This window comes from Lontra canadensis, unplaced genomic scaffold (genome assembly GCF_010015895.1).
Source record: "Lontra canadensis isolate GAN:19392208 unplaced genomic scaffold, GSC_riverotter_1.0 scaffold10, whole genome shotgun sequence".
Lineage (NCBI taxonomy): Eukaryota > Metazoa > Chordata > Mammalia > Carnivora > Mustelidae > Lontra > Lontra canadensis.
In genome coordinates, this window is record NW_022631004.1 from 10,059,012 (window position 1) to 10,075,196 (window position 16,185).

At 36.4% G+C, this 16,185-nt stretch overlaps 1 protein-coding gene across 5 annotated transcripts in view; it reads left to right on the forward strand.

Annotated features, from left to right (window-relative positions):
- TTC29 (tetratricopeptide repeat domain 29) overlaps positions 1-16,185 on the forward strand; it is a 224,811-nt gene that overhangs the window by 124,729 nt on the left and 83,897 nt on the right. The window lies entirely within an intron of this gene.

Genomic DNA, 16,185 nt, shown 5'->3' on the forward strand with positions numbered 1-16,185 from the left:
TTTAACTTAGACAAATAATCTGTAGCTCTTCTACAAGGAAATATTTGATTCTTTCCCTTCTAAAGAGAGATTGGCTTCTAATTCTGTTGCCAACTTTGAAATTTGGAAATCCTTTAAGCAACACGTGATATGTACATCTCATATGCTGTAGTAACAATTTTTGTTGGCCATGGAGCTAAACCTTCATTGAGTGGAGTATATACTTTGTACTAGAAAGATTTTTTTCTCTAGCATTATTTGTTAGAGCAAGTTCCAAATAATTTAAGATATTTTTTTGGAAATCTATCACTACTTTGGGAGAAAAACAATGGGACTCACCCACCAGTAGTTTTGTTTATACTATTTTGTATTTCTTGCTCACTGAACTCAGTTTTTTGTTTGTGTATGTTGTAATTTAACAATTCTCAGCAGGCCGAACCTAATCCAAAATGTACTTCCATCAAAAATACATTAGCTTTTAGGAACATGAACATAAATAACCTTCAGTGAGTCCATTTTAGCTAAACAAAAATAATAATTTTTCCCTGAGGTTTAAAAGTGATATGCAAAGAAGTCTCTCCTTTATTTTTTCTTTTATCAACTTTTTTTTAATTGAATATTACAGTCCAAGAAAGAGCTTGGAGAGTTCACATCAATTTGATAAAACATTTTTAGTCCTAGAAACACAAGTTTGCTCAAAATTCTAAATAGTGTGCTATTTTATTAATAATTTTATAATCTCCAGCTCTCTCAATACCATTTTAGTTGTCCCACAAAACAAGTATTTAAATTTGTAAGTGCACCTCTCATGGTACTTTACTCCATGTCTGTATTTGAAATATTCCTCAAACAATTCATCATTTTTATGGATAATTGAGCTATGCCTAAATATGGAAGAAAATTATTCATGATTTTGTTATGAAAAAATGAGAAGAGAATCATAAACAGCAATATTCACAACTTCAGGAATGTGAAACTCCATTGTACTTCTGAAACACAAAGTATTCTTTTACCAATAAGAAAAGAAAAAAAGAACGCATCCAATAGTACCAGGCACTCAGGTAAACAAAACATGTTAGTTCTTTATGCCATACACTGCAAGGCAGATGGCATGTAAAGACCCTGGCTTTTAGGGTCTTTACATGCCATCTGCCTTGCAGTGTATGTTCACATTATGGCATTTCACTCATTGCACAATGGAAGATTTTCAAAAAAGTAACACTTAGCGGGTTGCCTGGGTGGTTCAGTTGGTTAAGCCTCCAACTCTTGATTTCAGCTCAGGTCATGATCTCAGGGGCCCGCGACTGAGCCCCACCTCAGGCTCTGCACTCAGCAGGGAGTCTGCTTGTCTCCTTCTCCCTCTGCCCCACCCACCGCATGTCCTTGCTTGCTCACTCTCTCTCACAAATAAACTAAATAAATCTTTAATGCAATCTAACTTATTTTTGCAAACATACCTTAGCTTATCTATGAAAATGAACATTATTCTCATCAACTCTTGGGAGGTTATGCAAGTTGATACCTCTAATCCTGACACAACCTATTTAAATTATACTCTTCTGAAATGATTTCTGAGCTTGTGGCATATGCTTTTGATACGTTTATTAAAATGTATACATGTGTATACACACACATACACACACACACACACACACAGATATTCAAAATAGCAGCACAGCATTGTCTCTGGAAAGAGCCAAAAGAATTTAGAGGCACACTTAGAAAACACAGTAAATAATCCCTATGGGTAACCTCATTTTTGAAACAAAATTCAGTAAATTACTTATGAATACTTTACACTACTATACTATGCAGGAGTTTCCTAAAGAGGAATTCCAAAATTGCCATTAGCCTCATCATTAGATGACATCACCTAGAGGAAATTATCTTCCTTTCCATGCTTCGTATGTCTGGACAACTAGAAATATGGATATGAAGCACAGGGGGAAAAATTGGGGCTAGAAATACGGATTTGCCAGACATATGCATGTAGGAGTTAGGGCATGGCACAGTAGGAAATAAAATTGCTCACAGTAGGCTTTTAATGAAGGGTAAAGGAATGCCTGGGATAGAACTCTAGAAACAGCCAACTTTCGGCAGGCAGAGACCTCAGTGTCAGTGTAGTATCTAGGAAAATGAGAGATACAGGAGAAAAAGAATGGAGATTGGCCAAGAGTACTAGATGCTAGGGAAGGAGAAACATTTGGGAAAAGATGAAATAGTTAGCAGCAACTTCCAACTTACACTGAAGATCTGTGTAAGGGTGGGGGAGAAAGAAAAGCAGGAGTAGAGAAAAGGACCTGTGAATTTCTAAGCACACTAAACATTCTATGCAGTTTGAAATTCAAAGATGTTCCCCATGATACATGTTATAATTTTTCAAATGTATATGGATGCTTTGAGATGACAATTATATTCACTGGATTTGACTCCCAATCTGTTTGTCTCTCTTTTGAGACTAAGTTTACCCCCAAACACTAGACTTGCTTTTGTGAAGATATTCAAATAAATGTGCTCTATGTTTTAAAGCACTTTAGAGAGTTTATAGTACCTATCTCAGTTAATTCTATGTATGAATGATTATATTTATCTCCAAATTGACAGTGAAACACTTTAAGGGCAGGAACCATATTCCCCAGCAGCTAGCACATTATAGGGCATTTGATAGTCTCTCAAGGAAGTTACTGAAATAGAAAGAGGTTCATGATGTTACCAAAATATCAGGAGACAAGAGTTGACAGTCATGGACTCCAAATATCCAATGACTGATATACTCACAATTTATCAAATTTATCACATTTATACACAAATGAGTATTGCATAATCATTTCCTTTCTCAAATTTTCAAGCATTCCTTTATTTAAAAATATAGGAAGCTTAGTATATGCTAAGCACTCTGATAGTAACTGTATGTCATTCTAAGCATTTTGCCAGTATATTTATAGTAACTTACATAGATGACTTTAGTGACACCTAAGATTTCACAGCTAAGGGATACTTGCAAGAACAAACTACTCTTCACCTTTTATAAACTTTTTAAAGGTATTATTTTAAAAAATAACAGCTTTATTGAGATATAAGTCATATACCATAAAACTCACCCCTCTTTTTTGACATGTGAAGACTGGTTTTATTAAATATTTAGTATAGATCAAAGACTGTGGCTTAACAATGCAGTTGTTACTCAGAGCTGCTGTTTATTTCTGTACAGATCATATAAAAATAGCATGTAGACAAAATATTTAATTTTAGTCAGTGTTTAAAGGCAGCTTGAGAAAGGGCATCCAAGATGGTGGCATTTGAAGATCCTGAACTCACCTCCCATAGACACACTGAATCTATAGCTACCTATGGAATAGTTCCTTCTGAATAAGATCTGAAAACTAGCTAACAGCTCCTTTACAACAAATGGTAGAAGAGCCACATCTAGATGAGTGGGAGAGGTGAGATGCATTTTTATCAAAACCCCACCTGCAACATGGCAATCCATAATCGGGAGTGATTTCACAAATCCGTAACTTCTCCCCAGGGAATGAGGGGTTCATTCCTCACATCAGGCACCCCAACCCCTGAGACCTGCAATGGAGAGACAAGCCCCCAAAATATCTGGGTTTGAAAACCAGTAAAGCTCACATCCGGGAAACCCAATGGGCTGTAGGGACTAGAGTACTTCTCTTAAAGAGCTTGTATGCAGACTAACTTATCCCGGGGTCAAGCATAAAAGTAGCAATTTGAAAAGTACATAGACTATATGTGAAGTTTGCTAATCTTAAAGCATATGCCAGAGGGGCAGAGGCCAATGGGACTCTCTCCAGGGACAGAGGCACTGGTGGGTGCCATTTTTGCACTCTTTCTCTATCATGATAGCTCAAGCAAGTATGCCCCAGTTCTGTGCTTTCCTGCTGTCTTGTTAAAACTGTTGGACACATGAAGTCTACACAGGAGATATTCCTCAGTCACCTGGCTCTGATAGCCAGAGGGGCTGCATTCCTGGGACCCGTGGGACTGTAACAGAGACAGTTAACATCGGGTTAACATCCCAAGGGTACTACAGAGATAGAAGACTGAAACACTCCCAATCTTTCTCTGGAAGATGCTTATTTATTCAGACACAAGTCTGAAGGGCAAACTTCAAGTTTTCCACATACCTAGAGGCTGCACAGGGGCTCTCAGGGAATGTAGGCATGCAGGTCCATCTTTCTGGATTCTTTAGGCCTTTCTGCAGTGCAGTGATGCCTCACAGAAAGTACACTACACACTCATCTGAAGCCCCAAGTTTTGCAACTGTCACCCAAGGGACACCTCCAGGTCACCTGGTCTGAAGGTCAGCAGGATTTATAATGATAGAACCACAGAGCTATGTATATTTGAATACTTTAAAGCTGCTGCCTGACCATCTGTCTTCTAATCAGCCTGAAAGTAGGTGATGACTGAGATCCCTTCCTTTGGGAAACTGACAGGTCTTGGCACACTTCAACACCTGGGACCTATCAAAAATAAACCAGGTTGCTTAGGTAATGACAAAGGTTCAAGAGATAACCAAGAGCTAAAGCAATGTTGAACAACGAGTTTCATCTCCTATACAAGTCTACTCCTTCAGGACTGGAAGAGGTAGTGTTTTACCTAGTACATAGAAACAAATGTAGAGAATCAAGAAAAATGAGGAAACAGAGGATTATGATCCAAATGAAAAGGCAAGATAAAACCTCAGAAAAAAAATTTAATGAGTTGGAGCTAAGTAATTTACCTGATAAACAATCAAAAGTAATGTAATGAAGGTGCTCAACAACTTGGGAGAAGAATGGATGAACACAGTGAGAACTTCACCAAAGAGATAGAAAATATAAGAAAGCCCAGAAGTCACAGAGCTGAATACAATAACTGAAGTGAAAAATACCCTAGAGTGGTTCAACAGCAAACTAGGTGAAGCAGAAGAAAGGATCAGTGATCTAGAAGACAGGGCAGTGGGACTCACCCAAATACAGTGGCAAAAAGAAAGAAGAATTTTAAAAAGGGAAGATAGCTCAGAAGACCTTAGAGACAACAACAAAAGAATAATATTTATAACGTAAGGGTCCTAGAAGAGACCAGAGAGAGAGAAAGGGGGGAGAAAACTCATTTGAAGAAATAAAGAACTTCTCAAACTCAACACACACAAAACAGATAATCATATCAAAAAATGGGCAGAAGATATGAACAGACACTTCTTCAGTGAAGACATACAAATGGCTATCAGACACATGAAAAAATGTTCATCATCACTAGCCATCAGGGAGATTCAAATTAAAACCACCTTGAGATATCACCTTACACCAGTTAGAATGACCAAAATTAGCAAGACAGGAAACAACATGTGTTAGAGGGGATGTGGAGAAAGGGGAACCCTCTTACACTGTTGGTGGGAATGCAAGTTGGTGCAGCCTCTTTGGAGAACAGTGTGGAGATTCCTCAAGAAATTAAAAATAGAGCTTCCCTATGGCCCTGCAATTGCACTACTGGGTATTTACCCCAAAGATACAGATGTAGTGAAAAGAAGGGCCATCTGTACCCCAATGTTTATAGCAGCAATGGCCACAGTCGCCAAACTGTGGAAAGAACCAAGATGCCCTTCAACGGACGAATGGATAAGGAAGATGTGGTCCATATACACTATGGAGTATTATGCCTCCATCAGAAAGGATGAATACCCAACTTTTGTAGCAACATGGACGGGACTGGAAGAGATTATGCTGAGTGAAATAAGTCAAGCAGAGAGAGTCAATTATCATATGGTTTCACTTATTTGTGGAGCATAACAAATGGCATGGAGGTCAAGGGGAGTTAGAGAGGAGAAAGGAGTTGGGGGAATTTGGAAGGGGAGGTGAACCATGAGAGACTATGGACTCTGAAAAACAATCTGAGGGTTTTGAAGGGGCGGGGGGTGGGAGGTTGGGGGAACCAGGTGGTGGGTATTAGAGAGGGCACGGATTGCATGGAGCACTGGGTGTGGTGCAAAAACAATGAATACTGTTATGCTGAAATTAAAAAAATTAAAAAAGAGAAAAGAAATAAATTTCTGAAAACTTACCTAGCATGGGGGGGAAAGCAGACATCCAATATCCAGGAATCCCAGATAGATTCAAGTAAGACGAACCCAAAATATCCACACCAAAATACATTACAATTAAAATATCAAAAGTTAAAGATAAAGGGAGAATTTTAAAAGGAGGACAAGAAAAGCAAGTTGTTACCTACAAGGAAAACCCCAAAGACTATCAGTAGATTTTTCAACAGAATCTTTGCAGGTGAGAAGAAGGCTAATAATATATTCAAAGCTGAAAGGAAAAAATTTGTAGCCAAAAATATTCCACCCAGCAAGGTTATCATTTTGAACTGAAAGAGAGATACAAAGGTTTCCCGACAAGTAAAAGCTAGAGAAGTTCATCAACACAAACTGACTTTAAAAGAAATGTTACAGCAGTTGGAAATTATCATACTCACATTAAAATACTTCAAAATGAAAGAAAAAAAAAACTTACATATTCAACACGGAGGACATGGGGAGATCGAGAGGAGAAGAGAGTTGAGGGAAGTTGAAGGGGGAGATGAACCATGGACTCTGAAAAACAATCTGAGGGTTTTGAAGGGGTGGGGGTGGGAGGTTGGGGTTGCCTGGTGGTGGGTATTATGGAGGGTACCTATTGTACGGAACACTGGGTGTGGCTAAAAAGCAATGAATTCTGTTACACTGAAAAGAAATTAAATAAAAAACGTATATTACATATTCAAAAAAATGTTAAAGGAGCTACTTTAAGCTAAAAGAAAAAAAAGCATGAATTAGTAACAAGCAAACATATTAAAGTATAAATCTCATTGGTAAAGGTAAATATATAGTAAAGTTAACAGGTTAGTCACTGATAAAACTCTTATGAAGGTTAAAAGACAAAACTAGTAAAAATAACTATTAGTTAAGGAATACAAAAAATAAAAAGATGTAAAATATGACATCAAAAACTAAGAGGTGGAGTGGGAGGCAGTAAAAATGTAGAGTTTTAAAATGTGTTCAAACTTAAGTTGCTATTAACTTAAAATAAAGTGTTAGATATATAAGCTGTTATATGTGGGCCTCATGGTAACCATAAAGCAAAAACCTATAGTAGATACACAAAAGATAATAAGAAAGGAATCTAAGCATTACACTAAAGAAAGTCATCAAACCACCAGGGAAGAGAGCAAAAGAAGAAGACAGGAATACTGAGGAACTACAAAGCAGCCAGAAAACAATTTAAAAAATGGCAATAAGCACATACCTGTCAATAATTACTTTAGTTGTAAATGAACTAAATTCTCTAATCAAAAGACACAATGTTGCTAAATGAATAATAAAAAAAATAAAGACCCATCTATATGCTGCTTGTAAGAGACTCACTTTAGATGTAAGGATACACTTAGACTGAAAGTGAAGGGATAAAAAAATGTTTCATACAACTGGAAACCAAAAGAAGGCTGGGGTAGCTAAGCTTACATTTGACAAAATAAGCTTTAAAACAAACACTGTAATAAAGACAAAGAAGGGAATTACATAATGATGAAGAGATTAATCCCGGAGGAAGATATGACATTTGTAAATATTTATGCTCCTAATATAGGAGCACCTAAATACCTAAAGCAAATATTAAAAGATCTAAGGGAAGAAATTGAGAGCATTGCAACAAAAGTAGAGGATTTTATTACCCCATTTACATCAATCACTCAGATAGAAAATCAATAAGGAAACATCATCCTTAAGTGACACATTAGACCAGTTGCACATAATAGATATACACAGAGCATTCCATAAAAAGCAGCAGAATAGACATTCCTCTCAAATGCACAGGGAATAGTCTTCACAACAGATCATACGTTACAGCACAAAACAAGTCTCAATAAATTTAAGAACATTGAAATCAAATAAAACCTCTTTTCTGACTACAGTGGTCTGAACCAGAAATGAATTACAAAGGAAAAAAAAAAAAAACAGAAAGATCACAAATATAGAGAGATTAAACAACATGCTACTGAACAGCCAGTGGGTCAAGGACAGGAGAAATTAAAGGGGAAGTCAAAAAAATCAACATGATACACCATATTAACAAAATGTAGGATAAAAATCATATAATCATCTCAATAGATGCAGAAAAAAGCATTTGACAAAATTCAACATCCATTTATGATAAAAACTCTTAAGGAAGTAAGGATAGAGAGGGAATGAATGTCAAACATAGTAAAGACTATATATGAAAAGGCCACAGCTAATTTTATATTCAATAGTGAAAAGCTGAAAACTTTTCCTCTAAAATCAGGAACAAGACAAGGATTCCCATTCTCACCACTTTTATTTAACATAGTATTGGCAGTCCTAGCCACAGCAACTAGGCAAGAAAAAGAAATGAAGCTATCCAAACTGGAAAAAAGAGGTAAAACACTCACTATTTGTGGACAACATGACTTAATATACAGAAAATCCTGAAGACTCCACCAAAAACTATTAGAAATAATAAGTGAATTCAGTAAAGTTTTAGCATACAAATTAATAAAAGAAAATTTGTTGCATTCCTATACACTAACAACAATCTATTAGAAAGAATAATTGAGAAACAGTCCCGGGGCATCTGGGTGGCTCAGTTGATTAAGCATCTGACTCTTGGTTTCAGCTCAGGTCAGGAGCTCATGGATCATGGGATCAAGCCCCACATTGGGTCCTGTGCTCAGCAGGGAATCTGCTTGAAAGATTCTCTCCTTCTGCCCCTCCCCGACTCACTTGCTCTCTCTCAAAAAAAAAAAAAAAACTTTTTAAAAGAAAAAAGGAAAAAACCCCATCTCTAATGGCATCAAAAAGAATAAAATATCAAGGATTAAATTTAACCAAGGAGGTAGAAAGGCCTGTACACTGAAAAGTATAAGACATTAATGAAATAAACACAAATAAATGGAAAGATATTCTGTGTTCATGGATTGGAAGAATTAATATTGTTAAAATGTCCATACTTCCCAATGCAGTCTACATGTTTACTGCAATCCCTATCAAAATCTGAATGGGATTTTCCACAGAACTAGAACAATCGTAAAATGTATATGGAACCACAAAAGACCTTGAATAGTCCAAGTAATCTTGAGAAAGAAAAACAAAGCTGGAGTCATCATGCTCCCTAATTTCAAATTGTATTATAAATCTATAATAATCGGTGGACCCGGGGTGGCTCAATTGGTTAAATTCTGCCTTCAGCTCAGGTCATGATCCCACGGTCCTGGGATTGAGCCCTTCATAGAGCCCTGCATCAAGCTTCCTGCTCACTGGGGAGCCTGCTTCTCCCTCTCTTTCCACTGTGCTCTCTTTCTTTCATTATCTCTGCCGCTATCTCTGTTTCTCTCAAATAAATAAATAAAATCTTTCAATCAATCAATATATAATAATCAAAATAGTATGGAGGTGCTTGGGTGGCTCAGTTGGTTGGGCATCTGCCTTGGCTCAGGTCATGATCTCAGGGTCCTGGGATGGAGCCCCACACCAGACTCCCTGCTCATTCCCTACCCGCTGCTTGTGCTCACTCTCTCACTCTCTATTTGTCTCAAATAAATAAAATCTTTTAAAAACTAAACAAAAACAGGGAGTCTCAGTGGTTCAGTTGGTTGGGTGTCTGCCTTTGGCTCAGGTCATGATCCCAGGGTCCTGGGATCAAGCCCTGCATTGGGCTCTCAGCTCAGCAGGGAGCCTGCTTCTCCCTCTCCCTCTATCTACACTCTGCCTCCTTGTGCTCTCTTTCTGTGTCAAATAAATAAATAAAATCTTTAAAACAAAACAAAACAAAAACAAACAAAAACAGTACAGTATTGGCATAGAAATAGACACATAGATCAGTGGAACAGAATAGAGAGTCCAGAAATAAACCCACATATATATATATGGTCAATTTATTTACAAAAGAAGAGCCAAGAATATACAATGAGAAAGGGATAGCTTCTTTAATAAATGGTTAGGTGAATTGGACAGCTACATGCAAAAGAATGAAGCTATACTACTATTTTACGGCGTGCAGAAAAAATTAACTCAAAATGGATTAAAGACAAATGTAAAACCTGAAATCATAAAACTCTGAGAAGGTAGGCCCTAAGCTCTTTGATGTATGTCTTGGTGATTTTTTTCTGGATCTAATTCCAAAAACAAAGGCATAAAAGCAGAAATAATTAAGGGGGACTACATCAAAATAAAGTTTCTTCTGTACAGCAAAACAAATTATCAACAAAACATACAGGCAACCTACTGAAATAGAATATTTGCACATCATATATCTGATAAGGAGTTAATATCCAAAATAAATAAACAACGCACATAATGTAATAGCAATAAATAAATAAGTAAACAAACCAAACAATCTAATTAAAAAATGGGCAGAGGATCTGAACAGTCATTTTTCCAAAGAAGACATATACATGGCCAATAGGCCATGCTCAGTATCACTAATCATCAGAGAAATGCAAATCAAAACCTTAATGAGGTATCACCTCTCCCCTACTCAAATGGTTGTTATCATAAAGACAAGAAACAAATGTTGGCAAGGGCATAGAGAGGGGAGCTCTCGTGCACTGATAGTGGGAATATAAATTGGTGCAGCCACTGTGGAAAACAGTATGGAGTTTCCTCAAAAAATTGAAAGTAGAACTATATGATCCAGCAATTCCACTTCTAGATATTTATCTGAAGAAAATGAAAACACTGACATGAAAAGGTATATGCACCCTGTGTTCACTGCAGCAGCATTTATAGTAGCCAAGATAGGGAAATAACCTGTTTCCATCAATAGGAAGAATGAGCAAGATATAGTACACACACACACCAGAATTGTACACACACACCAGAATTGTACTCAGCCATAAAAAAAAAAAAAAAAGAATAAAACCTTGCCATTTGGGACAACATGGTGAACTTTAACAGCATTAAGCTAAGTGAAATAAGTCTGGCAGAGAAAGATAAATACTTAAGCGGCCACTTATATGCAGAATCTGAAAAAAACTGTACAAACAAAACAAAGCGAAATGAAACTCATGTGTATGAAAAGACTGGCAGTTGCCAGGGAGAAGGGGTTTTAGGGGTTGAGTGTAAGGGATGAACAGGGTCGGGTGGTACAGACTTCCAGTTGTGAAGTGAATAGATCATGGGGATGTGATGTGCCGCAGAGCAACTCCAATCAGTGGTGTTGAGCATACTTGAAGGCTGCTGAAGGAGAATGATCTTGAAAGTGTTCATCAAAAGAAAAAAAATTGTATCTTTTTTATGGAGACAGATGGTGACTAGACTTATGGTGGTGATTATTTCACAGTGGAGACAAGTGTTGAATCATCACATTGTAAGCCCAAAACTAATATAATATTGCATGACAATGATACCCAAGAATAATTAAGAATAGAAATAACAAGGCAGGTGGACATTATTTCCAAGTTGAATATAAGTTCTAATCTTAGATAACTCTTCACCGTGGTTGTACACATAATTTCCTAGTAGCGCTAGTTAATTTTGTACAACAGCCAAATAATTTTTAATTTACCCACTAGTGATTCTGACACACTCAGCCCATTTGTGGGATTATTTTATGAATATTCTAAACTTATTAAAATATCTTTGCATGAATTTACTCCATATACTAACCATTTCTGATGTAAAAAAAGGTCTTAAACTCTTGCCACTGAGAAAGGGGAACCCTCTTACCACTGTTGGTGGGAATGCAAGCTGGTACAGCCACTCTGAAAAACAGTATGGAGGTTCCTCAAGAAGTTACCCTAGGACTCAGTAGAGTTACCCTAGGACCCAGTAATTGCACTACTAGGTATTTATCCCAAAGGTACAAATGTATTGATCTGAAGGGACACCTGCACCCCAATGTTTATAGCAGCAATGTCCACAATAGCCAAATAGTGGGAAAAACCAAGATGTCCATCCTCAGATGAATGGATGAGGAAGGTGTAGTATATATATACACTGGAATATTACTCAGCCACCAGAAAGGATGACTACTTACCATTTACATTGATGTGGATGGAACTGGAGGGTATTATGCTGGGTGAAATAAGTTAGTCAGAGAAAGACAACTATCATATGGTTTCATTCATATGTGGAATATAAGAAACAGCTCAGAGGATCATAGGGGAGTCATCAGAGAAGGAGAAAAACCACTAGAGATTCTTAACTATAGGAACAAATTGAGAGTTACTGGAGTGGGGGTGGGTAGAAGAATGGGTAATTGGGCAATGGGCATTAAGGAGGGCAATGAAGTGATGATCACTGGGTGTTATATGCAACTGATGAATTATTGAACTCTACATCTGAAACTAATGATGTACTATATGTTGGCTAACTGAATTTAAATAAAAATAAATTCTTGCTACTGAAAATCCAATATTACTATTTATATTACTTTTTCAAGAAGTGCTTTCTCAACTGTTTATTGCATGTGGTAATAATATAGTTCATTAGTTATCTATTATAGACATTTGGCGAAAAAAATATTCTATGTTGAGTTCTATTTGCTCAGAGATTTTAGGTGAATATTAAATTTTGCCATTTTCACTGCAGCCAAGTAAATGAATGCCATTTTGCAAGTAAATTTTTAAGGTTAGAAATGTTGATATTTTGATGCCCACTATATAAACAAGGCTGTTGAATATATGATTGCTTTATGATTATATACGTATGACATAAACACAAGGACAAAAATTTAGATGTTTTTGTTTTTGCATAAAATTAAATAAAATGGATAAATACATGTAGAGATTTATTATAACTATTAAGTAATTAGACCAGTTTTAGAGTTGTGCTCATAATGTTCTAGTTACATATCATGTATATATAAATTCAATGTGAATTTTAAACTTCCTAGAAGATTTAATCGAAAATTTACTAGCTTATGAACTACCTATTATAATGAAGAAGTCCATTATACTGAAAAAGTAACTTTATTTTTAGATTTCATTGAATCTAAGAGTATTTCTACTGGACAATGTACCTTACATACTACCTCCCCAAAATTCTAACTAAACTATAACATAATAACTTCTATTGCTTAGAATTTTGTTTTTCTAATTAATAAAAGAGCTATTTTAGGCTCATTTACACACATATTTTCATTACTCTTAAGCATTCATATAAAAAAATACAAACTGATTATACACCTCAAACATATTTGCATTCCAGGTCCAATTCTTCTGAATCACTTTTAAATTAGAATTGTCAGTATTTTTTCCCCAAACTTTTTTTTTTGGTGTTACCACACACTTTTGTGTGTTACCAAAAGTATTGGTACTGTGGTCTTTCTTAAAATAGTGCTCCAGTATCATCTCCAGTATTTTTTTCCAAGTCATGGACATTCAGCTTACCCATTTTGAAATTGGCATTTTTTTAACTTTCAGAAGATTTCAGAAAGGTTTTCAGAAAACAACCAGTACTCTTATCCCTTTCTGAAATTATTTTTAAATAGTTGTTAACAGAAGTATCAAGGCATTGCAATTGTTGCTTCATGTCCAGGACTATAAACCTAATCCGTTTCTACAGCAACAACTATGACCTGACTGTTCCCCACCTGACAATGATTATAAGATGCCTACCTGTTATAAGTCATCCTGATTTCAGAAATATTAAAACATGAGGAAAGGTTTGTAGCAAAGCTTCTGTATATGCCACATTTATTACCCTATATCCGGAGCTCCTCTGAGTAAGTCCTTGCAGTTTAAAGTGAGAAATGCCCATGTGAGGAGCAGCTCAATTGCAAAATGACCTCTGCATTTCAGAATTTCACTCTGTGAATTACTGAGTCATGGCATAGGTATTCACTGGGAACTTCTGGCCTCTGAAAACAAAGGGAAATTCTAGGGGTTCAGAGACATGGAGAAATAAGAGTTTCTCCTTTATCATAGTTAATTGAAGATTATAATTGTAAGTTTTTGGTTATTTTAAAATCTCTAAATTCTGGATTTTGTCACATTAATACATATTTTCAGTGGTTCTGATATGATTTAACAATAGAATTTCATATAATCTTACATTCACCATTCTGTTAGGAATTGGGAAAAAAAAATAAAATCCAGAGAGTCAGAAGGTCTACTGAATTTTGTTTATGGCATGTCCCTGAATCAGCAGCCAAATATCCCTTGAGCTGGACTTTGTCTTCAGCCTTCTGTACAAAATCAGTCACGGTATTATTATACCTTAAATATAGCTGTTTTCAAAAATTACTGTCTCTTTGGTTGCACAAATATTTTTTATCTTGGTTCTTAATCTTGTTTGCCCTTATGAGAGTGTGCCTCTCTGTGGGTCCCTAAGCATTCTTCACATAGGACATCACTACAACTGATGTCTCCTTAGACTTGCTTTCAAATTTCAAATAATTATGTCCTTTGGAGAGATTTTTAGAGTCTTTCCACTCCCCCCTCCCCTTTCTGTTTAGCTCTTGCTCTTATAAAACTAAGATTTGTATATACTTGAAGTGGCATTCAGATCATGAAAAACTGATGAGTATTTGGGACTCAGATTTATAAAATGGCAGCAGAATTCAAATGATAGAAGTTTCTGAATATAATTCATTGAAATCTTTAAAATGATGCTCTCCTTGCTGCTATGAACATTGGGATACTGATGGCCCTTGTTTTCACTACATCTGTATCTTTGGGGTAAATACCCAGTAGTGCAAGTGCAGGGTCATATGATAGCTCTATTTTTAATTTCTTAAGGAATCTCCACACTGTTTTCCAAAGTGGCTGCACCAACTTGCATTCCCACCAACAGTGTAAGAAGGTTCCCCTTTCTCCACAACCTCTCCAACACTTGTTGTTTACTGTCTTGTTAATGGGAAGAACCAAGATGCCCTTCAATAGACTAATGGATAAAGAAGATATGGTCCATATATAAAATGGAATATCATGCCTCCATCAGAAAGGATGAATACCCAACTTTTGTATCAACATGGATGGGACTGGAGGAGATTATGCTGAGTGAAATAAGCCAAGCAGAGAGACTCAATTATATGGTTTCACTTACTTGTGGAGCATAAGGAATAACACAGAGGACATTGGGAGAAGGAGAGGAGAAAGGTGTTGGGAGAAATCGGAGGGGGAGACAGACCATGAGAGACTGTGGACTCTGAGAAGCAAACTGAGGGGTTTGGAGGGGGGGGTGGGGGGGGTTGGGTGAGCCTGGTGGTAGGTATTGTTGAGGGAACGTATTGCATGGAGTATGGGTATGATGCATAAACAATGAATCTTGAAACACTGAAAAAATAAAGTTTAAAAAATAAATTCAGAAATATTTTTAATAAAAAGATAAAATAAAATGATGTGCCCCTCAATTCTTTATGAGGGGAAAAAAATAGCCAAACTTGTTTTAGCTAGTTTTGGTAATTTCAGTTTCTATAACAATCCCCAAAATCTCAGTAGTATATAATGAAATCTTATTTCTTCCTTATATAAAGTCTTGCAGTTTGCCAGATGGTTGTGCCATGCCTTCCAGAAGCCAGGCCCTTCCATCTGGGGGCTATATCTCTCTCTCATTCTTTGGAATCCTGGTTGGGGGAATTCTAAATACTCCATTTTCATCATATTTGTTCTAATAACTCCAGCACATATTGCCTCCTCACAAAGGACTGTCTTCATTTGCAAAGTGTGGAAAATTTCAGCCTTTTCAGAGGTTTTAAAAATGACAGCTTCATTGAGATAGAATTCATATGCCATATATTCACCATTTTGAAGTCTACAATTCAGTAGTTTTTAGTTATATTCACAGAGTTGTACCACCATCGCCACAATTTAAGTTGAATCATATTTGTCACTCCAAAAAGAAACCCCATACTTCTTAGCAGCTGTTCTCCATGCACTGTTCTCTCCAGCCTTTGGTAACCACTATACTTTCTGTTTCTATGGATTTGCATATTCTGGACACTTTATGTAAATGGAATTATAACATATGTGTTTTTTTGTGACTGGCTTCTTTCATTTAACATGTTTTGAAGGTTTATCCATACTGTGGCATGTATCACCAAACTTCATTCTGTTTTACAGCAGAGTAACGTTCCATTGTATGGATAGACCACATTGTGCTCATTCTTTCATTTGATCAACATTGGATTTGTTTCCACTTTTTGGCTGCTATAAATACTGTTGCTGTGAACATTTGTGTACAAGTTTTGTATGGACACAATATTTTTA